At 36.4% G+C, this 25,975-nt stretch overlaps 1 long non-coding RNA gene across 2 annotated transcripts in view; it reads left to right on the top strand.

Moving 5' to 3' along the window:
- LOC133265220 (uncharacterized) overlaps positions 1–25,975 on the top strand; it is a 109,016-nt gene that overhangs the window by 12,079 nt on the left and 70,962 nt on the right. The window contains exons 3-4 of one of the 2 annotated variants that reach the window (XR_009741901.1): positions 20,609–20,724; positions 21,597–21,746. This is a non-coding gene — a long non-coding RNA (uncharacterized LOC133265220). Of the gene's footprint in view, positions 1–20,608; positions 20,725–21,596; positions 22,759–25,975 lie in introns of those variants that run through there. The other variant, XR_009741900.1, reaches the window with a different exon arrangement.

Raw genomic sequence — 25,975 nt, 5'->3', positions numbered from 1 at the left:
GAGTTAGTACATTTCCAACCTGGTGTTGAAACCTTCCTCGTGAGATGGGGCTGAGTCTTTGGAAAGGGAAAAAGGATGCACCAGATGGTATTCACTATTGTCCACCCAGAAAATAGCAGAAGCACTCATTGCCAGTAGGCCTTGAGACATGAAATAATAAATCTTCCTTGTTACAGTGTAATAACGCATTAAAATATTAAGTGAGGTCTCAGTTTTTTAGATAAGAGTTAGAGTATAGGTAAAAGAGTTGACATGTTAGTGTATGGAATCTTTACTAGTAGGTTGTCGCACAAACAGCAGCAAAGGGAAGCTTTGCGGCACCTTACGCAGGGTGTTGCAGAGGATTAAATAAAGGTAACTGGCCTGGGCTGTGCTATTGGTGTTTGGGATCCTTTTCTACATAGTGAGAAGGAGTCTGTAGTTGTGAAGCTCTTAATGCTACTCAAAAGGGGATCTATCAGTAAGAGCTTCTGTAGCACTATTACTATATCAGTGCAAGGTTTAATATCTAATTTTTCCAATAATAGGTCATTTTGTTCCCACACATGTTAACCACAAAGTTCATTTTCTCTTTCTTGATTGTGTTAAGAGATGCCAGGCAATCTCCCCAACAAATGTAACTGACTAATGCTTAAAATCTGGTGTGAGGGAGTTGAATTTTCATAGCTTAATTAGTGTTAGCAGGTTGCCAATTAATTAATGAAATTCTTTTGTGCTATCTCCAGCTGTATTTAATTAGACTGGGTTTAGAGGAGGAAAAGCTATTGTCTACATGTAGGGAGATTTGCTCAGAAATGGTGTTTTGCACCTTGTTTTAAAGGTTTTTTTTCTTTTCCTTTCAAATCCCTAATTCTTCACATTCTGCAAAAGACAGCAGTGTGTTCTGTCAGCAAATAAGTGGTTAGCAAGTTATTAGTTTTATGGTATGACATGGAAGCATTTTTGGATTATAGTGTTTTAGATAAACTGTTGAAGTTCACCAGGAAAAAAACCCAGTGTGAGTAATTAAAAATGTATTTGTTAAGTTCCAAGTTAGATGCTGGTATAATGCAACCCAATGATACAGGATTTTCAAAGAGGAATGTATTAAATTACAACAGGGAAGACCAGATCTTCATTTGTTTTGTTGATTTAAAAGACATTAAAATGTAAAATCTAAAACTAATGAGCCATGAGTTAAAATTCTGCGCAAACTTGAGACTTGTCAGAAACGTCTGAATATGAATGTTGGGTTTTTAGTGACAGAACTTGTATTTTACAATCAAGTGAACTTCTGTTATCTCTCCATAGTTCATAGTTGGATTTCCAGTTACTCCCAGCACCCCCATATTAAAAGTAGTGATTTATTTCAATTTTGTTTAAAAGAGAAAATATATTTTAAAACAAACAAGCAAACCAACCAAAAAACCCATAAGAAAATAAAACAAACTTTTATATCTTGGTAATAAAAGTAACAGCTGTAGGTGATCAGTCATCTTTCTTTTCCCAATTTCCTAACTCATTGACAAATACAAGCACCAATTATCTACATTTCTTTCTTTCATACTTAAGCATCTTGTGTTCTAAATCACCATAGATGGAAGGCCATTGAAAACAAATGTGGAAGATTTCAGTATGTCAATTGGGAAAAGATTTCAAATATTAGCAAAAGCCAGTCCACCACTGTATCAAAATGTAGTACTTGAGAGTCATTTTCAAGCACAAGACTATTTAATTCCATTTTTATTGAAAAGTGATGAAAATAGCTCTGAATAAAAACACAACTATATTTACAGGAAGTTAAATTTAAGGTGTAGCTTTAATTATTTGGTTTCCCAGACTGACTGTGCATCACACCCTTCTGAACTGAACTGGAATGGAGGTATTTATCCAGCTGACTGCCTCCAGAAGTAATCTGAGCTTTGTATTTGACAATCATACCATGAATAGTTTCAGACCAGGATTCAGAAATTACATGCTGATTGTCTGGACACAAGTCTGCCTGTGCCTAGTTTATATGTGCTTGGAGAGATAGCAGATTTCTGTTTTCATGAAAACAGAATGGCTTTAAATGGTTTTGCTAAATTGTTTAATTTGCATTTAGGAGAAAATGACATTTCATTGTAGAATGTGCCTTTCTACATGTATGTGTGTTAATCTCTTCAGGATTATGCTAAAACTTCATTGTTTAAAAAGTATGTGCAAGGGTGGGAGAGGCAATTTACTTTCTGTGCATTTTGTGATAATCTTGTCAGTGCATCACAGAGTTCCTCGGGCATCTCCATCCAGGTGTACTCAAATTGCAGTCATTGCAAATTATATACTTACCTTCCCTCTGTACCAGCATAATAGCTCCAGCTAACTAGAAAATTCACTCCAGTGATTTTTTAAATTAAACAATACAAGCATTTAAGATATTATTTATATCTCTTTAACAGAGAATAGCACTTGAAGGAACACCCTGCGTGACTGAATCCAGTTTCCTGCTAGTGCAGTCAGGCATAGGAAAGGGATTGTAAAGTAAATTGATCAAGCTACATCTCAAAAGCACTTAGGATCTTTATGTTGACTTTGCTGCTGCAGAATGCTGCTCCAGAACATTACAGCCCAAGGAACTTTAATTTAATTTCTGTTTATACGTATACCCATTGACCTTCATTTATCTTACCATATTCAACAGGATCATTCCAGTTTTTAGCTTATGATATCCCACATACCTGCTTCAGGCTTAGAAACTTAACTTTTAAGTCACATTAATATGCCAGTGAAGTTATTTCCTTCTGTGCTGGAAAGTGTGACAAAGCAATGTGCATGACTGAAAGTGATGGGCATGTTTTAATTTCTCCTATTGTAAACTAACACAATCACTGTCAGAGTTACCTCTCAAGGACGTTAATATGCATAGGCCTTAAAAGCAATGGTTTTTAATTAGGTAATAAAATCATTACTTCTGGACTTAGTTCCAGAGCCATATGTATGGTAAAGAAAGAAAACCTTTCAGTTAATGTTCTTATTTATACAACATTGGCAGCTCTTCATTTGCAAATTGTGTGGTGATCACAGGTAAGCTGATGCATCTGTGCTGACTACAACTGAATTGATCTTGCTTAGTCCAGCATTTAATTTGGCTTTCTGCTGCAAAGGTATATGAACCTTTGTAATGCGCTAATAATGTATCCACTAAATCTATTCCTTATAGTTCAGTGGGGAGGTAGTTGACTATTTTATTGTGGGAAAGACTTTAAAGTTAAAGGGGCAGTGACAGCTTTTAGACCTAACATTTAAGGGGACTTATTAAAATCCACCTCCTGACATTTATTTGTTTTGAGTTATAACTTTATATGAACTATAGATAAAGGATTTTTATTATCTATCTAGAACCACATATATATTGAAAAAAACAAGGGGTGACTAATCTAGGTATACATTTTGTTTCATCTTCAGATAGAGTTGAATCAGAAAAGCTGTATGGCTTTCTAGAAACCTTGTGTATTTCTGTAAGTTTTAGAGCAGGATCAATCAGTGCTGTCTGTGCCTGACTCTGCCTTTATTACAATGACTGTGAGGTTACATTTTCAATCTCAGTATAGATTATGATGGTTAGTTTATTATTATGTCATCGAGAGCTATTTAGATTCCTGTGTCTGGGAATCATCAAAAGTCCTTTGTGAACTGGAGGGGAGCCAAACTGGAGTTTTCAGGTTAAAACAAAACTTTTTTCTAAAATGAGGTAAGGGCAAAAATCTGCAAAGAACTGATGGTCATGTGGCATTGGAGACTGTCTTGGGTAAAGCAATCACTGAATGACAGAATTTCAATTCTTGGAGAAGTCAGGAAGAGGGTCATCAAAACCACTACCTTAGACTTCCAGACAGCTGACTTGGCCTGTTTAGAATGCTGGTAGAGAGAGTCCCTTGGGAAATAGTACTGAAGGACAGAGAGGTCCAGGAGGGCTGGACACTTTCCATGGAATCTGCAAGGCACAGGAACAGGCAGTCCCCATGTGCTGAAGATCAAACTGTTGGGGAAGGAGACCAGCCTGGCTGAACACATAGATATTGCTGGAACTCGGGGATAAAAAGACAATTTATCACCTTGGAAGAAGGGACTGACAGCCCAAGAAAGGATGTTGTTAGGTTGTGCAGGGAGGAAATTAGAAAGGTGAAGCACAGCTGGAATTTAATCTGGCCACATACTGATGACAGCCATGTACTAAATCGATGATTTTTTTTTTTTTTTTTTTTTTTTTTTTGTGGTAAACTCTTGTTTCCTTTGCATGTCCTGGATACTTTATGTTCAAAGCTATAGATCTGAAAAATTTCTAAGTGCTGTCAGATAGCTACTTCTGATTTTTCTGCTTGATTATTTGTGGGTTTCTTCCTTCAAAATCTAAAATCCCCTTCCCAAATGTCACACAACCCAAGACAGTTCTGTCTTTCAGGTCCAGACCTGTTGCATTTTTATTTTCCTCTTGCTGATGAGATTCAAGATGTCAGAGCTTGCAAATATACTTATCCAGATGAAGAAACCATATATAAAGACTATATAAGGAACAGAAGAAAGCAGATTAACACCTTTAATCTGGCTAGAAGACCCATGCAAGAGGCATTTTAATTTAATATTAAGGAATTGAACTATTTCAATCTACAGAATGTTGTAATTCTATCTGCACTGGCATAGTATGAAAAAATAATAGTAAAAGTGCTGTACCTTATTTCTAAAACGCTTTTTGGCAAACACAGCAGTGCTGGCTAATGGAACTAAAGCTGTTGAGAGCTATTTGCTCATCTCCTTAGCCCAACTGGTTCACCAATATTTAGTCTACTGTTCAGTTTCTCTATGGAGGGGAAATGGGAGATGGAGTTTCTGTGGTTCTCTGCAGACAGGAAGAACTGAACAAGAATGGTGCTTTTATCTGCTGTTCTAGGCTTTTTCTGGTCAGGATGTTGCTCAACATCATCTAGTTTCTTATGGTCCCCTTGATTCTCTGTACTCTTTGGCATCCTACAGTTTTCCTCTCAAAGGTTTTCATGCTCTTCATCATCCGTCCTCACTTGTACCTCCACTGTTTCAGTCCCTTGTAGAGACCAGCTTGTCAGCATTACTGTGGCACAGACAGATTTTTTAATGATACATTTTCACATGCATGTAATGTATTATGACATGATAGTTCTGCTCTTTCAGTGGCTTGTGAATGGAGATGTAACTTTCAATGGTGGCTTTAGTAAGTTTTGACTGGTAACAATTTGATAAGATGGAAGAATTCATTCTGAGCTTTAGTGAACAGGTACCTTATATCTTTTTGGAATCTGGTCCTTCAGCTTGAAGCAAAAGTGCTGCAGACACATTTATCTGGAAAAAGGGAATATGCAGTGATGTTAATAAACAGGACAGTGCTCAAAATAACCATAATTTTTATTATTTTTATGCAGATGAGCACTAAACCCTGTTTAATGAGTCACTTATATCTCAGTTCTGAAGACCTGCTCATAGGATTTTATATACATATATATATATGTGTGTGTGTGTGTGCCCCTGAATCTTGTCAAGAAGAAAAAGAGGGTCATATGATGAATATAACTTGTGATCATCAGAGATATGCTCTTGTGCACAGACTCCACCTTGCAATGCTGGAGTGGAGGGGTGAAAAAGTCAGGGGCTGCACCTTCATGAGCATTTACTTTAGTGGGTTTTTTTTTAATAACCACTTTTGACTTACAAGACAGTTTGCAAAGGCTGTTAAAAGAAAATGGTGGCCCTTATTTGTGGCTGCTGACTAAGTAGTTTCCTATCTGTGTATTGAAGTTTCCATTAGTGTCAGATTTTTAAATTTAAATTTTATAGCATGCATAATTTGCTCCTGGGAATTGCAGTCAGTTCATTGTAACAAATAAAATCACAGTAAAATAACTTTGCTTTTTTCACAGATCACAGATTGTTGAATTGATGCTTTAACATGGAAATTTAGCATTTAAGATGTATATTATTACTGTCATTTTTGCTCTAAAGAAGCTTCTATAGAAGTACTTTCACTTTAAAACTGCCTAAGTGCTTTACACTGCACAGAGTAAGTCTAACTTTGCACTATTGAGCACTAGGACAAAAGCTGCCTGTTAATAGACCAAGAAAATGATTGGGAGAAAAATGGAGTAGCTGAGTTTAGAGAAACTTGTACTTTTTTCTTAATGAGCAGTTTAACTGCCAATTGATCAGTCATTCAGCATTACAGCAAATGGCCAATGAAATATATGATGATGCAAGACTGCACTTTAACAAGACTGAATCAGGAATGCTTAAGGACAGAAAAATAAATACAGAGCAAATTTCTCTCTGTGCTTCATTTTCAAAGAAAGCCCAAAGAGCCATAACAAACACTGAAGCAGCTAATCGGTGGTGGGTTTTATTGTGTGTGGTGACACACTTGCTCATGAATTTCCATTTTGTGCTACTGTCTTTTGTTTGCTTATTTACTGCTACAGAATTTTTTACTGTTGGATTTCAGTCAAATCTGACTGCTCGAGAGTGGTTGCGTTTTTAAGGTCTTGAGCTCACAAATCTTTATGTGCTTGCTTAATTTCATACATATGAGCTCAAGGCAGCTATCTAAATGGATGAAACTGAGAATATTGGTATAGTGTTGCAGTATGAATTCCTACATTAACATAATACTTAATGCAGGGGAGAAATTCTATTTTTATCCATTTAAAAATATAAAGACTTGATTTTTCAGAAGCAAGTCTGAGATTCTAGTCAAGTAAAAATCAGAGCACATCACTGTCTTGGGTCCTACTGAAAACATGGTATCAAACAGTCCTTTGACCGGCGACATTTGCGAATGAGAAATACTGCTAAAACAAACAGGGTTTTTTCTTCTTTTCTTTGCATGGGTTGTGAAATGTACCATTATAGGCAGCTGTCAGTGTGAATGGGTTAACATTTACCTGATTTATAATGTGTGAAAATAGACACCTAATAGGAGAACTGTAATGGAAAGAGAACAGTCTCAAAAGAGCACAGTTCACGTAGTGTTTACCCCTCTTCCCTGACTCGGGTCCTCTGGCACTGAATACACTGTTTGGAGGGTTGTTAAATATTTGAATTTTACACTGTGACCTCCTCTTTCAAGTGAGAAGGGAAATAGAAGCTTGGTTTGACATCTCTCAAGAGATCAGGTGGAGTAATGCGTAGCACTTAGATTTTGATCCCCAAGTTAAAGAAGAAACTTCCTTTTCCCTAATAACTTGAAGTGAATGAAATTGCTGTTCTCCACAATGTGACCTAGTGGTCCTGGGGAGGCTAAGAGAAAGTCATAGCATACATATAAAAGCAGCTTTTGAGAGGAGACAGGTGAGTGACTCTACATCTTCCACTGACAGTTTTCATCTTCAGAGATGCTCCAGTTTCTGGGTGCTATCTACTTATTTCTGAGCAAACTATTCAGTGGGCTTGGAAGGATAAAAGAATACTTATATCTCTGTGGTCTCGTGTACATTGTACTGTATATGAAGAGCCCAGCTTTCTTTTGCAGCAGGTGCAAATAATTTAATATTCAAGTAGTCTGTAATGGGTACAGGGGAGTTTGACAACTGTAGTTTTAAACAAACAAATTATAATACCATTAACAACTCTCTTCTGCATACACAGCTTTAAAATTAGACTTGATTTTGTACCTCACAGAACTGTCTCTGGGCTTTGAAAAGAGTAGTAGTTCTGCTATTGATTAAGACTGAATGTGATTAACATTAATTATTGATTAAACTTCCCCATATCTTCATATAGCATCAAAGAGAGATTTATTGATGAACTCAGAAAGGTCTTAGAACTGTAGTTATTTTGCTGTAATTCCTTTTGACTTCAGCTTAAGCAGAGCATTCATGAGATATCTTTATGCATATAAGAATTGAGCATAAAGTCCATCTACTAAACATTACCACTTCAGGCATTTTAAATATGCTTGAAATACCCATCTTTATTGGAGGATAAGTTTGTGTTATGTGGGTTTGTTTGGAATATTTTTTAGGGGTGAGAAAGGAGGGAAATGAATGTAGACACTACAGAGATACAGGAGAGGCAGTTTGCCTCTGACTATGTGTCTGGAATAGAAAGTTCTACAGCATTTCAGGCAGTCTTGTGGCTCTCAGTAATTGGTTTTAACCATTTTCTCTCTTTTTTTGTGTTAACGCCTTCCTCCAAAGATAAAGCCCTGGAAAATGCTATGTCTTTAACAAATCATCATATTGCAACAAAATATAACTTAAAATTACTGTATAAAGAAATAATGCCTGAGTGAAGGCAATACTGTAATGTTGATCATCAGGACCTTTGGGAATCAGAATGATTGTTATATTGGATTGCTAACTAATGGAATTCTGTTGCAGAATTCTGTCTTCAGAGAGTGTCATCATTAGTAGTTTTTCAGAGGAATTTAAACCTTTCCTGATTAACTGATCTACTTATTCATCAACTATCCCAGGTGTTCAGTAAATATTCAAGTGGTGTCTTCTGAATTAAACAAAGAACAATAGTTCTGTTAAAACCAAGGGAGATGCAATGGTGAGATAAAGAGGATGTGGCTTTAGAAGGGTGACAGTTTAACCAATGCTGCATCAGGCTCCTAGCTCTAGATGAGAATTACAAATCCACACAGGAGTGTATGTTAAACAGAGGCTCAAGGGGAAAGAAACATCCCTTATCTTACTGTGTCCTGCTGGCCCTACTGGTTTGGTAAATTTGTACTGACACTCATGACTCTTCCTGCACTTTGTATAGGAAACTCATTACCTGAATTGCTGAAATTCTGAAAGATGGATGTTCCCTCCCAAATGGGAACAAACCTACAAGAAGGAATTTTTGGTTATCATCCAAGTGTGTTAATTTTCCATCTTTTAGAGAAAAAATCTTAGTGATTTTGAGGTTGGTTTTCTTGCTTTTCCTTCTGGAAATCTATAGAGATAGAAAAGAAAGAAGGCTACAACTAGCTTCATATAAAGCAGGATGGTTATCATTTTTCGAAGTATCAAGTTGATGAAATACTTCCTTGGGAAAAAGTGTACCAGAACTGGGAAAACATTACATACTTATTAACAGCATGGAAGGTCGCTATACTCTTGCGACTTCTGAGTTGCAGTATTATTTTAGTTGGGCTTTGCCCACTGATCTGCATGCTTGATTTGCAAAAGATGCCAGAGAACATGTGGCTTTGACATGAAAGCAAATGGGGTTAATCCCAGGGTAGATGCAGAGTTTTATAATAGCTCATGGACAAACACATTTGCACGCTGGACACTGAATATTTGCAATCAATAATTCTTATGATTAAAGTACATAGGAAAAAAAATGAAAATATAGGCATGTGTGATTTTGACAAACTAGGTCATTGAGTACAAAACTGAGGCATTCAGAAGGTGAATTATTTTTGTGCTGTATTTTCTCCTGTTTTTTGCCTCTGCCCCATATAAAGTGAGTGATGAGTAGAATTGACATGAAAAATGGTAGCCTTTGGATTGATCTCTTGAAAATTGAATAGCAACCCCACCTTCACTTCTCCATATCCACATCAGCCCAGACTGTAGAGAATTCCTTATGATGTGTGCCCTTCGTTTCTGTTGCACAAAGAAATATCTATCGTCAATTCCTGTTTTTCTGATCTTTGAGATTATACTGAGTTATTTCAGAAGCAGGTATTAAGCAGGTATGTTGTAGAACTTGTAGGAACATTTCAGGTAAAAAGTTTGTTTATTAACCTGATGTTTGTAACAAGAGAAGGATTCTTTGCATGACGTTTCCAGGCAATTATTTGATAGTTCTGTAGTTGGTTTTAACAATTATCTAGCAGAACTGTGGGGGATAAAAAGGGGAGAGGGTTTGGTTTTTTTTTTACAGAATTTATTTTTTTGTTGCTTGGCAGTTGTCTGTAAAGAATGTTTTATTACCCAGCCTTTATGGCTTTATCCTCCATGTCAGCATTACAGCATGAGCCATGTTACTGCAGTTATGTCATTCTCTAATTTATTTTGTAAGCATTTTATAGGCTGCAGAAATAGATCCTTTAATAGTAATAGCACCCATGTATGTATATATAAAAGGCTAAAAATGAAGTATTTTTCCTGATGCATTTTCATGTATATTTAAACAAAATTTTATACTCTGAAAGTACCTTAACAGGAAAGAAATTATTGAATATACATCAATGCTGTTTCTGGTTTCTTTGTCTCCTGCAGTTTTCCCTTGTTAATGTGGGAGGTAATTTTTGGTTATCTATGTAATTAATGAATAGATGATGTCAAGTAATATCCTGAGCTGAGACAGAGATACAAACAGAGGATTTCTTAATAATAAGAATTTCTTAAATTAAATAGCCACTGTTTATAAGTAGATATAGAATTGCAGATAAGTATATAGAAAATGAAGAGTTCTTTGTCAGTGAATAACTACAAATAATGAGATAACACTATCTGACTTGTCTTAAAGGATTACTGTGTTAATCTGTGTCCCTCTGAGATACATTTTTTGAGTCTCCTAAGGTAAGCAGTGTTATATATCTGATATGGACTCTTTGCAAGAATAACAGTGGTCTTCAGAGAAAATACTGCATTCAGGAAATAGCATGTTCGGAGTTACAATGTGCAAAGAGTAAAAGCTCTGGCAGTCTGGGTTGCTGGAAAAAGCACAGTATCAAATATATGTGCAAGGTAAGGTAATGCATTGGTTCACTCTTCAAGAGCCTTTATCAGGTTTGTGAGCAGTGCTACGTGCCTACAGGTATTCAAGCAGGGAATGCTGGCACTCTGCAAATCCACAAGCAGTATTACTGAGATTTAAACAGAAATGTAGAGCATTCACTCTTAAAAAAACCTCAGGTTAGGTGGAAAGTATGAAAGTATCAAATATTTTAACTGTTAAAACCTCTAGGGAGTTGATGTTCGTAGACAGGCTTTTTGTGTATCAATGGATGATTCAGATAAAGGAAAACCAGAATGGACAGCTTTAGCTTGGAGACTTGAAAATAATTATATTCCAACCAATCTTAAGAAGGAACATACAGAGTATATTAACAATGGATCATGACAGATTCTGGCACTTAAATGTAACTGTTCATGTAAATTACCAGAAGCAGGTTTTGTGATCCTGTACATTTTGTATAGTCATTCACAGCTCATTAAACCTTCACCAGTGCTGTCATTCACTAAATACAAAGGTAGCATGAGAACAGCATAATTAAAGTGTTCAAGTCAGACTGCTGTAGCTAAATTTCTAAACACTAACCGCTCTACCTGCAACTCATTGTGGTTTTGAGGAATAAGGGTTAGAACAGATAATGAGCAAGATGTATCCTAGTGGACTCCAGAAGCCTTGGCCTTTTATTGAACTAGTAGACCTTCTCTGTGTTTAGATCTTTAATGTCTAGGTACTCTAGTCACTAAACAAACTGTGGTCCTGCTATTCTGCTAATCCTTAGATTAATGTCATAAGCATAGTATCATAATATTGGGATTTTTTTGGGGTGGAGGGATCATTTGACATTAAAGCAGGTGAGTATAGGTAGACCCCTTAGTAACATACAGATAATATTTGTGTGGGCCTGTGCTCAAAATCATGTTGAATTTATATTAAGCAACAATTTGACTTACATACAGTCTTACATGTCATAACAAGCAACTAATATTTAGATAATTTATTTCGTATCAAAATCTTAACAGAGAAAATGCCTTTATGTATATAATTGACTGCTCCTGCCTACATTGCTTCTCAGCTGCTGACTCGTTTGCTCTGGGGAGCCTCACGCATTCGACACATACACTTTTCTGTTTCCTTGACCTAAATGAACATCAGCACTCATGATTTCTTTACTGGTATCCCTGGCACATTTTCTTGGGAAACAAGAATGAATGACAGGACATCGATCCCTAGACTAGCTGAGAACTGAGCATGGCTCCACATCCTGTAACTCAGAAGATTGAGTGATATTAGCATGGCATCTTCCAAACCGTGAGCTTGAGTTTAGTGTCACGCTGACAAAACTACATGTATTTTTGACCTCAGAGGAGTCTAACCCAGCTAACTCGACAATTTTTGGTCTGAATTATTTTTCACCTGTCTGACAGAAAATACAGATTCATGGATTTAGTGAAACCCTGAGAGCAGCTGCCTGTATTGACTTACCAGTGTTTCCTCACCCTCAGCACTCTGAGCACACTATGCTCCTTCACCTTAGTCTTATACTTGCAATTCATTTTTCAACAAAAAGCAGATAAACAATTTAACTAAGCCAAGGCTCCTGAACATCAAAGCTGTGATAAAAAAATGTCCCCAGACACCAAAGCTAGTCACTACAACTCTGATAAACATAATAGGAATGACTATGCTGTCAATTAATTTACCTCCCCATTCAGCCCTATTTCCTGGTCTCTTGTTTGTCTGTGTTGCATAAATATTAATTCACTGATGAGCTCTCTTTTAAAACTAATTAGCTTTCTCTCTATGTTCTCTCAAACACGGGTATGGTTCTGGGAATCACTTGCTGCAGGGCCTTCTCCCATTGAGCACTCTGGAGGAGGCTGATGTGAATTTGGCTTTCTCTTCTCTTGGACAAGGTGGCAAGCTTTATCCTCTAAAGAAGCTTATGTGCTCAAAGCTATACCACCAGTTACATAAAGCTTACCTTTTGTTTTGTTTCAGGTTATAGATACGTTTCTTTAGGTGGGCTGCTGCACACTCCTTACATTCAGTCAATACTCATTAAAAAAAAAACAAAACAAAAACATCCCCCACACATGAAAAGATTGAACCCCATGATGTGAGGCTCAGAGGAACCCAGTGCCACTGCACGAGTTGGCTGCAGTCTCTGGTTCATTCCCTCAATATGGACATAGTTAGCACTGCAGATGTAACTATAGTTTATTACTTACAAGGTGGAGACTAAAAATACTTTTTCTATATGTGGTTACTAACTGTGACCATTCTTTGGTCACAGCTCAAACTCCCTTAGAAATGTATGTGTCTCTAGCTTTCTTCCAGGTACCTCCTCTTACTCTGCATGCAGTAGGTTCTGTGTACGACTGATGTGCAGTGGGGTGTCTCTACAGTGCCTTTATCATCCATACTTTCCTTGATTTTGCCTACCATGTTTATCTAGTTTAAGCACCTAAATTTGCAGCTTCACTGTCCGCTTCATTTGGTCCAAGATAATGCTGCTTCTCAAAAAGAGAGTTTTGGTCTTCCATCTAGCATCAGCTTCAGGGCTTCTACAGCCATAGGATAATCTGGAGCAGGTTGGCAGAAAACTAAAAAGGCTGAATAAAAATAGTTGGCACCATGAATATTTGAGCTCAGTGGCCACACCAGCACCAGAGTCAACAAAAGAGAAAAGGTGGGAATGTGCACAAGGGTAGCAGTGCCAAATGCAAGGTTGGCACCTTTCAGTGACAGTCCATAGTACAATCAGCTTAAACTGATCATGCAGTCACAGGGTCAGGCTCTTGAAAATAGGTTTTAGGTGCTTTTAAAAAAGAAAACCTTATCCCTAATGTATTCCCCATCTACTGTGTTTTCCTTAGCTCTGCATGTTATTTAGGATATATGTATCCCAGTATGCTTCATCATGTTTGTAATCATCATTTTAAAATGTGTTTTCTGTGCTTGAACAAATCCAGGTACACTGCAGTGGTGTTGCTCTGTGTTTTAGTTCTGCGTTTTAGTGCTAATGATAAAATCCCTTTTTCCTAGCTCAAAGCATGTTTTTATACATGAGAATGTTCTTGTTTTTCATTGCTAGTCAATGCAGCCTATTGTTTGTATAATTAATATAATTATTGCTAATTATGTAATTATGGTAAATACATGTAATCAGTGATTCTAATTTGTAATTATAGAATTTAGATGTTTATTTGTGTAAAAGTACTTACAAAACTTGCTGAGGGGAAGAAAAATTGCTCATGTACAGCAGGTAATTTACAAAATTTGTAAGACAGAAATTACGCCTTTTTTTTTTTTACCAGCTACCAAAAAGAAATTAGTTTTCATTAGTTACTAATTGGGTACATAGTTTTGGTGGTTTTTTTTATAAAAGGTAATAATTACATTACAGAAACCTAAAACTCATTTTCCATCCTCTTATAGCTTAAATGAGTTAGCAAAATATTAGATTAGTAGAATGTAGGTGCCAAATGTAAGCTGTAATTACAGTAGCCACTTGAAGTGAAATTACAGCACAAAAAATTTTTGCAAGGCCCCCTCCCCCCTGTCCTGCTCTACAGAGTGGTTGCTTACAGAGAACCGGCTATTGCTTTCAAACAGACAAAAAACTTCTGCTAGGGAGGGTGTAATTACCCAGTGGAGAAAAAAAGTCAGATGGAAATTAGCTTCTTAGCATCTGCATATCACAAAATGCTTTGCCTATTACCATATTCTCAGTTCTCCTCCTTCCCCATCCATGGAAACTAGAGGAATTCCTGCAGTCTTAAACCTCTGCCTGGGTCTCTTGAAGTGGAGATCTATAGCTATGGGTTTCAGTCCAGTTTTTGTTTCTTCAGATTATAGCTTTTGGTTGCTGATATTTATAGCTTCTTACTTTGAGAGAATCTGTCCTTGTGCTATGCAAATTATTTTCATTATTTATTTGGCAACCAAACTGGAAGTTAAAGAAACCAAATCAAATCTATTCTAACTGTGACTTCCATTTCCAAGTAAAATGAGCTTCTCCCTCTAGTTGTCTTTTGTGTTATGATCTCCTTTACACAAGAAAAACTGTGATCTTTTACACCTTTTATCTTCAATTTTTTTGCAAGAAAAAAGAAATGAGGAGCTGGATGCAACTGTAAATTCATGATGATGATGATGATGCTTGTTCCTAATATCCAAATGATAAGAGCACTATATAAGGACTGGGGAGACACAAGTTCAGATTTCAAATATTAGTCTAACTGGTTAGGCTTTAAAAGAGAATATCCACAAATCTATGTTGAAGCTGTTTCATTTTGCATATTTGTATCTTCAAAGAGAGGAAAAAAGCTCCAGCTGTAGCTAATGATTAGGGCACTCTACAAAATCTGTGCATCTACAGCATTTCTGTGTTTGCAGTGCAGTGTGGATTTGTGTTGGCTGTATCCATACCTATGTGCAGTCTTCGCCTCTGTTTCTTGTCATTCAACTGTGATCTGAACTTAACCATTCATTCCAGAGTGCTTTTATTCTCAAAACAAGCCTTTATGTAGTTTCAGAACCTTCTAAAGATACTTCAGAAAAATCATTCATGCTAGAAAAAAGATACTTGTTTTCCTGTTTTACACAAAGTTTTAGATTTGTTTTTATGATTAGATTGTCTTGCAATAAACCATGTCTGCATCAGTGGCAGTTATTTCACCTGATCTGTTTGGTTAGGAAAATAGTCAAATGCTTTTGTTAAAACATACTGTTCAACATTTCTAAAATTCTGTTTTGCATCTGTTTACATCAATTCATTATGTCCACCTCAGGTCCTAAGAGCAAATGAAGGCATTTTGGGGGAATATGATTTTACAGATGAGGTCAAAATGTTAGGATAACGTATATGCCTGAAGAAGTGGAAAATACTATGTAACTGCATATTCTAATTGAGATACAGCCCTTAAATCATAGAATGGTTCTTAAAATGAAGTGTAGTTAAATGGAAATATCTGTGCATAGAAAAGGATCTTTCTCTTAAAAAGCAATCTTTTGTTTACTATTATGGTACGTATAGGTAAAGTATACATGGATTCCAGAAGAGGCTTGAAAGTTGCCTGCAGGGAAAGTTTATGCAGGTTTGCCAGATAGAGAAAAGCCTCAGGAATTCAGGAAACGTTTTAGCTTCAAACTGATGGATGATGGTAACATTTCCATGCAAATGGGAGTTGTTCTGTTCCTAAATTTTTCCATAAATTTTTCCACACAGAGACAGACAGGTCGTTGCTGTTGAGGGCTCTTTGATCTGATCTTGTTTGAGTTCCTGTTAGTGCTTTCTAAAGTGCTGTATTTCAGACAGAAAAGGTGAAATTTTATCAGTGGTGTTTCTAGGTCTTGACACATGAAGCCTGTAATAATCTGCTTTCTGGAGTGAGCTATAATTTGTCATTTTGCTCCCTACCTTAAATAGAAGTGTTTTTAATGTGCTTTTAAGTATTTTTAATGCAATGATAAATTACCTAAGTGCATCTCTTCATGACTTCTAATGATACAGTGCACAGCAACATATCCATGGTTTAGTCAATTTTAAACCTGAAGCGTCTGCTTTGTTTCTTGATTCTTGCCTTTTAACTTATATCCCTGGTCTTTAGCTTGGAGCAGAGTATGCCTTCTGGATTATACATGAAATTTCTTATTACTCACGCAAAGCTTAAAACCCCCCAGCCCCATAAACATCTTCATTAAATGATGCCTGGAAGCAATGAGTTCTATGTGTTAATTATGTATTATATTAAAAAAATTGGTCTGTTTTAATAATTACTTCCCAGTTTTCATTAACTCTCGGATTATTTATGATGAGATGGTGCGTTTTGATTCATACCGTTCATTATCTTATATACCCCATCATATCTTTTCTTAAATCAATACATGTAACATGATCTTTTATAACTTCTTGTTGGAGAACTATGTCATTAGTTTCATTCATTAATTTAAAGTTTAGTATTGCAATCTAAAATTACATGGCCTGAACCAGACCAGCACTGGGGTAGTAAGCACAGATATGATTTCAAAATTCTTCTCATCTAAGTTTTTTATTTGGCCAGTAGGGTGGAATATTTAGTCTCTCTAAATACCACAGATCGATCAAATGGCTTTATAATGTACTCTAGATTTCTATAACCAAGTAGTGGAGGTGAGTTGAAAGTGCTGCTTTTCATGCAGATGGATAGTACTGGTGGTCTGTTTGTAGATCATAACAAAATGTTATATCCACATCAGCTGTTGGCAGTCAGTTTTCCTTGATGAACTGAGAACCTGCTTTCACTCAGTTTCATACAAATGTCAGTTTGGAACAGGTCAAATCATAGAATCATAGAATGGTTAGGGCTGGAATCAGATCATCATTAATGTCTTTCCCTAGTGAGAAGTAACATGATTGCTCAAGTGACATAACAACCTCCAGCCTAGAAGCTGTCTGCTTCTTGAAGTTTCTGCCTTTAAACTAGCACAATAGTAATGTTCCTAAGAACTAGTGTGAATGCAAATTTTCACTGCTGTTTAAAAGTATAAAGCAACAGCTTTAATGGTAATTTGTAAAAGCTATAGATAAATGTAATGATTGAGATATTTTGCTTTCTCTTTGTTTTTAGCAATGATAAGTTATTATACAATATGTCTCCTAACCTTGGAAATTAAGGTTTGATTTGATCCTACAGATGACCCTAATTCTTAATGTATACACTACCAATAGCATAATTTCATATATTGCATAATTTGGAATACAGTCTCCCGAAACCAATGCCCTCCCCAAACAACAGAAACAAATGTGATTGCATATTAGAGTTCTTGAAAATGGGCACCTCACTAGCAAATTTTATGAAAGATTATATGAAAGCAACATAGATGATGGAAATCCTCTTGATTCAAATTTGAGCCAAGTTTGAACATGTTAGCTAGAAATGCAACACCTGTGAGTTCTTCAATATTTTGTCACTCTGCTGAATTCTAGGTATCTCACTAAACATTCAAGTACCCAGAAAAATTAGAAAACCTTACATAAAGCTCCTGTGAGCATATGGCCCATTCTAAAATTTCAGTTTAAAAGAAGATAGTAAAGCATTATTTGTATGCTGGATCTGTTCCTGATCAATGACTTGTACAAGGCAAATGTATAACTTCCCTAAGATTCCCTCTAGAGCAGCCCTAGGATACTGGTTTAAGGCAGCAGAGACCCTTTTGCTCATTTCTTTGCCCACGCCATACTGCTATGGTTGTACTCTTTATGAGACCTGGATAAGTACAATATTACAAGCACAGGGCTTGTATAAAAAATCTCATTCTGTTGCACAATAAACACTACTTGCAAGTCAAACACTTTCAACAATTCAGTGGAGCCAGTGAATCATTTCCTGCTCTTATCCAGAATATTATCTCCAGTTCAGTTGTTGCTATGCATTAAGTTCTATTTATCATAAAAAAAATACTCAATATTTCCGTATACATTCAAATGAGACAAAAGAAAGAGGTGGTCTACTGTTTCATAACTGACAAAAAAAAGGCAAAGGTGATTTTTTCCATCTCCAAAATGCAGGTAGAACATTATTTTGACATGCACATACTCTGCTGACAGACTGAGCCAGTTGTATACAAATCAGCTGGGGTAACCAAGTACGTTGAACTGGTGACTGCTTCAGGAGCAGTTGCTTGTAAGGCCATTTTTGAAACTACCCTTACTGTGCTCATGAAGCTGCAAGATTCTGAGATATAATAAAGCTGCTGTTCTGAGATTTGCATTATTATGCCATACTGGGGTATATGCTTCTGCACTGTGGCTAGAAAAGAGTTATTCCTAATATCTGCATTTTGTGCACAGAAATAGGATTATTGTTAACAAAGTTTTTGTAGTGTTGTGCACTTACATAACAGTTTACAAACATTGATATGCTGCCTGCCCTGACAAAAATGAAGGGAGGAAAATAACTCTTTTTTCCTGGGTCCTGGTTTTTTTTAAAGTGAGTCAGTGCCTCCAGTGCACTAATTACAGAACAGCCTTTGGGTAGAAAGTTGCTGTAATATTTTGTAGAAATCTTAGTATCTCACATGTCTTATCTACCATCAATATATTGCAATTGTTTCAGGGTGAATGGTAAGTCACAAACCATTTTTCTTGAACATTTTGCCTTCATCCTGTTTGCCCCTATCACAAGTTATTGTCACTTACAGTTTTCTTGATGGGTCTGTTTGTATTTCCTCTCTCTGTTACTATGCTTCAGAAATACTCCAGAGATAATACATGGGTTTGAAAAAGATCAAAGCATATATTTTTTCTTTTGTAATTTTGGATGGGCGCGTGATTGTAGCACAACATCAGAGTATGGAGCATAGTGTGTTAAAGGGTTAGAGACTAGCAAGCACAGGCAAATTTCTTCTGTGCTTAAGCCCAAAAGGACAAAATTTGCTAAGAGTTACATTTTTGAAAATATAAGGGATTCCTCTGCAATCAGCAGAACTACACTGTTGCAAATTCACAGTGAATGGGGAAGGATTTGTGAGGAAGTATCTTCTGAGCTGCCAGACCAAACCCATAGAGCTTAGTTTTACCAGCTGCTTTAGCAAGGTTTTCATGGAGTCTCCTTGTGATACCCAAGATGTTTGAAAGTGTGCAATTGCAATGAGGCAGGATGTGTCTGCTGTTTTCAGTATGTTTGTAAAACTGATGAGAATGTTGTGTGAATAGATTGAAATCCAGCGTGGTGAGGCAGTTGCTGGGTATCCCTCAAACATGTGGAGCCTACTTATCCATGGACAGCTAAGTCCTGAACTGAAGGGACTGATGCATATATCCAGAGACTGTTAACCAAGTAAGCGTGAAAAATACAACCGAAGGTAAACGGAAGTGAAAAACAGGACCTAGTGAAGCATGTGTTAATCTTGCTGGAGATTTTGCCTTTGGCAATAGCATATTACATCTTGCTTCTAAGGAGTATGAACTATATTGCTCTCAACCTACATATAAATGTGTTCAGAGAGTAATACATTTACAACCTGGGCAAAAAGGCTGTTAACTTGAAAGCTTATGATTGCTTTCAGATTCCAAGAGACTTAGTCAAATGGCATATTAGTAATTTATCAGACAGTATTTAATTCTACTGCTCTCAAACCAGAAAAGAGTCTAGTGGAGGGAAGAGGAAGCTCAAGTCCAGTCTCTAAAGAAAGCAAGAACTTCTGTTTTCCTCTGTTCTTCTTTGTAATGGCAGATGAGCAAAAGTTGTTCTTATAAACTAAACATGCAACGTTATTTGTGTAGTCAGCAGGGAATACTGGGAGGAAGAATTTTAGTTTCTAGGAAAATATTCTCTCCTTTATCACAGACTGATAAAATTGCAAGAGGCTGGAAACAATAAAGAATAAGTGTGGTATACAGTTATATTTATGTACTAGGAATAGTAAATTTGAGTTTGAAATGCTTAGTTTTTTAGTGTGAAATTATGAAGCTATTAAATGTGTTAATTTGCATAGTTTTTCTCTCATAAATGCTCAATTTTGAGCACTTCCTCATCTGTCCGTTTACAGATAATGTGGATTTTGATTACCCTTGAGTCTGAAGGGAGGGATAGTCCTCATAACATGTAAACTGCCTGACAAAATCTCTTCTTCCTGCACAAATATGTGAGCAAAACCACAGATGCATTTGTGGATGTAGGTTGTGTCTGTCCAGGTGTCTGTGAAAGGCTAAACACCCACAAATCATGTCATACATAGCAGGGTGGAAGTAAGACTCTGAATGTCAGAGTGGCATTTGGCAAGATGGAAAGACAAATAAAGGCCACAACTTTCAGGTCAAAATGATAGTCTTCTGATAGCATTTTGGATGTGGTCTTTCAGAGTGCAAACAGATACCATTAATTCTGTTTGGATTTTTTGTCTTATGGATAGGTAAAAAATGTTTCAAATCTTTAACTATTGCTTATATTTGTTCATCTCAAAGGTCACACTTGCATCACAGCAGTGAAGTGTCTCCCAGACCAGTCCTTGTGGAGCAGATCCAGAGATTCCAGTCCACCTGCAGTGTAGCTGTGCTCAGAAGGCAGAGTGCTCAAGCCAGTAAGTCATAATAAACTCTGACTCTGTAAATTAACTCATTTAAGGTACTGCATGAATGGGATGCTCGCTGCCACATTGGTACAGTGCTGCACAGAGCCATGTCAATGTAAGAGTCCAGGGTAGCACCATTCAGGGAACCCCATAAAACACTTGGATGCAGCTATGTCCAACAGCACTTCTAGGAAAAATTAATAAAATTTTAGCTCTGGAAAGTAGAAAGTTTGCTTTTAAATAATATAAACTAAATGAGAGCAATCAAAGGAAGCAGAGGGAAAGGAAGAAAATGTTGGGCCCTCTAATGCCTTTATTAGCTTCATGGCCTGGCAGTGTTTGGCATGGATGGGAACATGCAGGCTCATGTCTCTGAAATAATCCAAATGCATGTGTGCAAATCCATTACCTGTTCACTGTGCTATACTATAGCCAACTTAATGCTATTCTGTGAAATAAGCCTTAAAAAAGTCCATTCTGCATGGACATAATGAGTAGTTATCGTATTGTAACAATCATAGATTCTTCCATGGCTTCAGGAAATACTATAGTATATCAAAGATAGACAGAAAAAAAGATACATTTTCATTTTAGCTGAACTTAAATAAAGATTCTATTATGCCTGTCTTTAAACTACAAAAGCATGTGTAACTGTACACAGAATCTTTGAAAGTAGCCTTTGTCTAGTATTTAAGAGTGTTAAAATGTCTCATACTGAGACCGCAACTTAAGAACTTGTACAAGTCAACAGCTGTGACCTCAGTCAAGCAGGCAACTGAGTTTTCAGATAGCAAGCTGTGCCTCATTCTTCTTTGGCCAGAGCTATGTATATTTAATTAGTATCCTCTCACCTTCACGCTATGTGTTTTCCCACTTGACAGCTCCTGGCATCAAAAGAATGTCCTTGAGAAAAAGTCAGGCCTATTGACTCCTAAGCATATTATTTGACTTGCTGTTCAAGTAGTCTGAAGAAGGAGCTGGAAATAATGAAAGACACTGCAATGTGGAGCTGCCTTAACTGACAGTGTCAGGTGGGTCGAAGCTATTGAACAGTTCCTATTAAATTAGCTTACCTTCATCTCAGCTAGTTAAAGCTGGCATGCTGACAAATTAGTTGCATTCTGTATATAAAAGAGGAGAGGCAGGATGAGATTCCCATTTTGTAGCTTAGTGACAGTAGATATGTCACATCACAAGGTCAATAACAATCTGTCCATGGAAGAAATGTAAATGTTTGGCTGATGTCAATACATTCTGGATTAGATTGTGAAATATTCATTCCTAGAGCAGATGAGCTCATTTGCACTAATAAAGACCACTTTATTCCAACCCAGTTAATTACAATGCTTTATATTGTCTGTTTCAAAATCTGATTACAGCTTTTCTTTAGCTTTTCCAATATTAGCTCTTGCGCATTCTATATGCTATTTCTATCCAAAGAGTGTTAATAGAGAAAGTTAACAGACATGCTTAGAATGTGAAAAAGGTTAGGGGTTTATTTATTTATTTTTTGCTCATCAGAACAGATGGATTTTACAGTTTTCTTTAGAGGGAGACTCTGAAACTGTCATAAGTTGTGTTTGAAGTTCAAAAAGAAAACATTCCGGTTAGTTGGGTGTTGTAAGTATACGTTTTCTTGTATGGTGGTTGGTTGCTGTAGATGTAGAATGTCTCATGCAACTAACTCAGATTTTAGGAATAAAAAAAGATGTAAGAGTGTTAAAGTGTTTGATCACAGTGTTCTGCACATAACAAGCCTTCATAACTTTCATACCTTCTCAACAATATGGTAAGATTTGGGGATACTTTGTTGCTTCTCTTTTGCATGCAGTTCAAAGTCCTTCCTTGCTAGATTTTGATCCTAAATTACTTGCTGCCTAGAATACTGCATTTCATCTTTTGGGATTAATCTCTGGTAAGGACATTATGACCTGTATTTAAGTGCTTCTAAAGTATACTGCTAATTATGATGGAGCTACCTAGTAATGTTCTTGGTTAAGTCACGGTTTTGTGCTTACCAGAATGAATGTTTTAGATGTTTTGAAACTTCAAGATTTTGAAATTTAAATACTGAAATCACCAGTTCAAACAAATACATCATTTTTGGACGGCTGGCAAGGTTTCTTCTTTATAGTTAGCTTTTCATATGATGTTCAAGTCTTCGAGCAATTTCTGTCTATTCCTCTTCATAATTTATTTGTTTTAAATGAAAATATTTCAGGGCCGTAATTATGTCCTGGAATATAACACTGAACCTTCTTCTGCTGTTTTCAGGATGTCTGTGAAATTTTGTTATCACTGAATTTGTTCTTGCTAAGTCATTTAGGTACAAACCAAAGCTCCAAGTGCACCAATTCTGGTCTGAAAAAGTTCTATACTGTACAAGGTTTAGTCTGAGTATAGGTGAGGATATACATCACCCAGTGCTACCACAGTACTACCTAACCGTTGCTAGGTTGGAATCTTCCTACCCAAGGAACATTCTCTAGTTAACACCATGATTTCTTCCATCACATGGCTTAGTGTATTGGTATAACATCTGGCACAACCACATGCATGTATTGTGCATCCTGTCGTGTCGGAGAACCAACTTATATGTTACGGTTTAATGCGTGGAGTTGATGTTTCTGTGCATTTCTGTAAACTTAAGTTCCAAATACAGCCTCTGTGCCCTTTCTTCAGGAGCTAAGCCAAGTAAACAGCACTCTTTAGCATAGTAAAGGACTTCCAGGTAATTCTGAATAGGCTAATTAATGTGGAAGTGAAAGGTCTGAACTGCTGAGCAGTTCATACCTTAAATATTGAGGAAATATTTCATTGGGTTGTAAATCAGACAATGTGTTATTTTGTTCCTAGGATTCATCAGTGAAAACCCTCCTTGTATGGCACATTTGCTCTTATGTAAGGAATGATGTTTTATCAATATTTGTATTCATTTAAAAATGAAACTGAAAAGGCAGTCATATTGCGTCAACATCTTACTGGGAAAACACATGATTCTTATCATAAATAAATTATCTGGGGTGATAAGGGAGCTGGTGTTCTATGAACCAACCTATCAGCTTGATGCCTTGGCATATACCTGGAGGCAGTAAAGAAATAAAGTAACTGCTATTCCGTGCTTCAGATTCTGATGAACATATAATAGAATATGGAAATATAAAGATATTAAAATTATAAATTTTTCATCTGGTGTGCTCAGGAAGCTTGTTCTTTTTGCCTTATCCCATCTATCAGACCCATGAGTCTTTATTGAGGTTAGTGAGTCACTGGAATGAGCAAACGTAAATTATCCACAGGTAGTGGGGTCTCTAAATGAATGAGCTCTCAGAAAATATTCAGAATACTTGTGTCTTCTGGCTTTCGGTTCGTGATGTTCTATTTGTATCTGTCTACCTATTTGTATCAGAAAATATGGAAGAATATTTTGCAAATGCAGTGGAAATTTGTAGGTTGCGGAATTATCTGTAGAAGCTAATTTTAATCTGTGCCTGAGAGAAACCTATTATTGGCAAGCAATTTTAATCAGAAATGATACAACATCTGCTACAGAGGTAGAAAAGTAGATAAATATTTTTATATTCTCAGTAGAAAAATAAACATGCCTGGAATACCCAGTCTGTATTTTTACTTCTAAAACATCTCCCTACTTTTATCAACAGTTATTATTGACAGATACCACCTATATTTTGTGGCACTTCCTTGAATCCAATTAACTGCACAATCAGGCCCTAAGGTATCTAAAATAACATAACAACCTACACAAATATCATTTTTATTGGTCTGAAAAAGTGTTCATTCTATTGATGTTGGCAAGCAGTTGATTCTTTTTCATGGTGTTCCATGTATTGTTTTATACTGAATCTCAGTTTTAGACTTCTCTCTAGAGAGGAGGCACAGAAACACATGGAAAGAAGCATAGAACAAACTGCATACTTTCCAGTTGTGAAAATGCTGTTTCATTTGAATGCCTGTTAAAAAGAAGGTAGTGTGAACTCCGGCTTCTCAAATGCTACTTGGTGCATTAGGTCCACTATTCCCAGCAAAATCATGTAGATGTTTTGCTTGTGATGCAATTTTCTTGTCCCTTTCTTTTATGCTTCATATTTTGTGATACCTTTCTCCTCCTGTGAAAAAGTAATTGTAAAGAACTAAGAAAGAAGAGACATCTTGTGCGCCATCAGGAAGATGACTACTCTGTTCTTTTTAAAGAATGTTTCATTTGGTTTGGGGTATTTTTGAGACTTTAATCTAGAAATGTAGAAATAGAATTATCAAACAAGAAAGTCATGTTTAGAACATTTTCTTGTGCCTCTGTTTTCAGTATAGCTAGGTAAAGTGAGAAAATGATTCTATAATTTTTAATTGAAAATAATCAAAATTATTGTGTTGCTGAAAGATATTTCTAGCTTAGCCCTGCTGTGGAGCATAAAAAGAAACCACAAAGTAAGTTTACTTGTCAGCAAAGCATTTTGTTCCATGATAATTGATTTTGGTTTGTCATAGCTATTTCTATGCCATTTGAAAAGTGTTATTAGTATTTTATGATTTTAAAAGTAATATATAAAAATACTACTGCCAAGCTTTGTGAAGTTTCATTGGAAACAGATTAGGCTGCTTTCGCAGTTACTTTAAGTTAAGCAGCTAACATGCTGACTACTTGCCTTGGCTCAAGATGAGATGGCAGGTAGTTCAAAGGAGAGAATAAGGACTCTGCTTACTCTATAGTCTATAATGAAGTTTGAAATCATACATGTATCTCTTGAGGGAATCCATTTGTAAAGGTAGGGCAACAGTGATAAGAGACTGTCATATGAATGGCAGTTATGATATGACCAGCAGTGGCTGGTAAAATAGATTTCAGCATTGACATCCTATTTCTGTTGACAGAAGGTATATTGCAGTCATGTTGTGTGATAGAGGATATGCTGGCCAGAAAGCATTGGTTATCCCCATCTGTTTTCAAAATGTTTAGTGAAATCTGTAGCAATGAACCCAAATCTATAGCATCTTATCCAAAGAATAGCGTGTAATAGATCAAAATGTTAGTTTTGGCTATGTCCCAAAAGCCTGGTGTGGAGGACAGAACCACCACCTTCTGGCACAGGAATGAGGGCTGCCAAAAGTCATCTTTATTGCCCAATCCTTGCTCCATAAACTCCAGTTAATAGTAGACCTGTTATTTTCCTACATTGACCTATAGATATGAGGTGAAAAAAAACCCCACAGCTTAAAAGTGTGACTTCACTTCTGATTCAGA

Source organism: Pezoporus flaviventris, unplaced genomic scaffold (assembly GCF_033815535.1).
Source record: "Pezoporus flaviventris isolate CSIRO_AGI_PZ_B2104156 unplaced genomic scaffold, CSIRO_AGI_Pfla_v1 ptg000005l, whole genome shotgun sequence".
NCBI lineage: Eukaryota > Metazoa > Chordata > Aves > Psittaciformes > Psittacidae > Pezoporus > Pezoporus flaviventris.
This window is presented reverse-complemented; position numbering and strand designations above follow the sequence as displayed.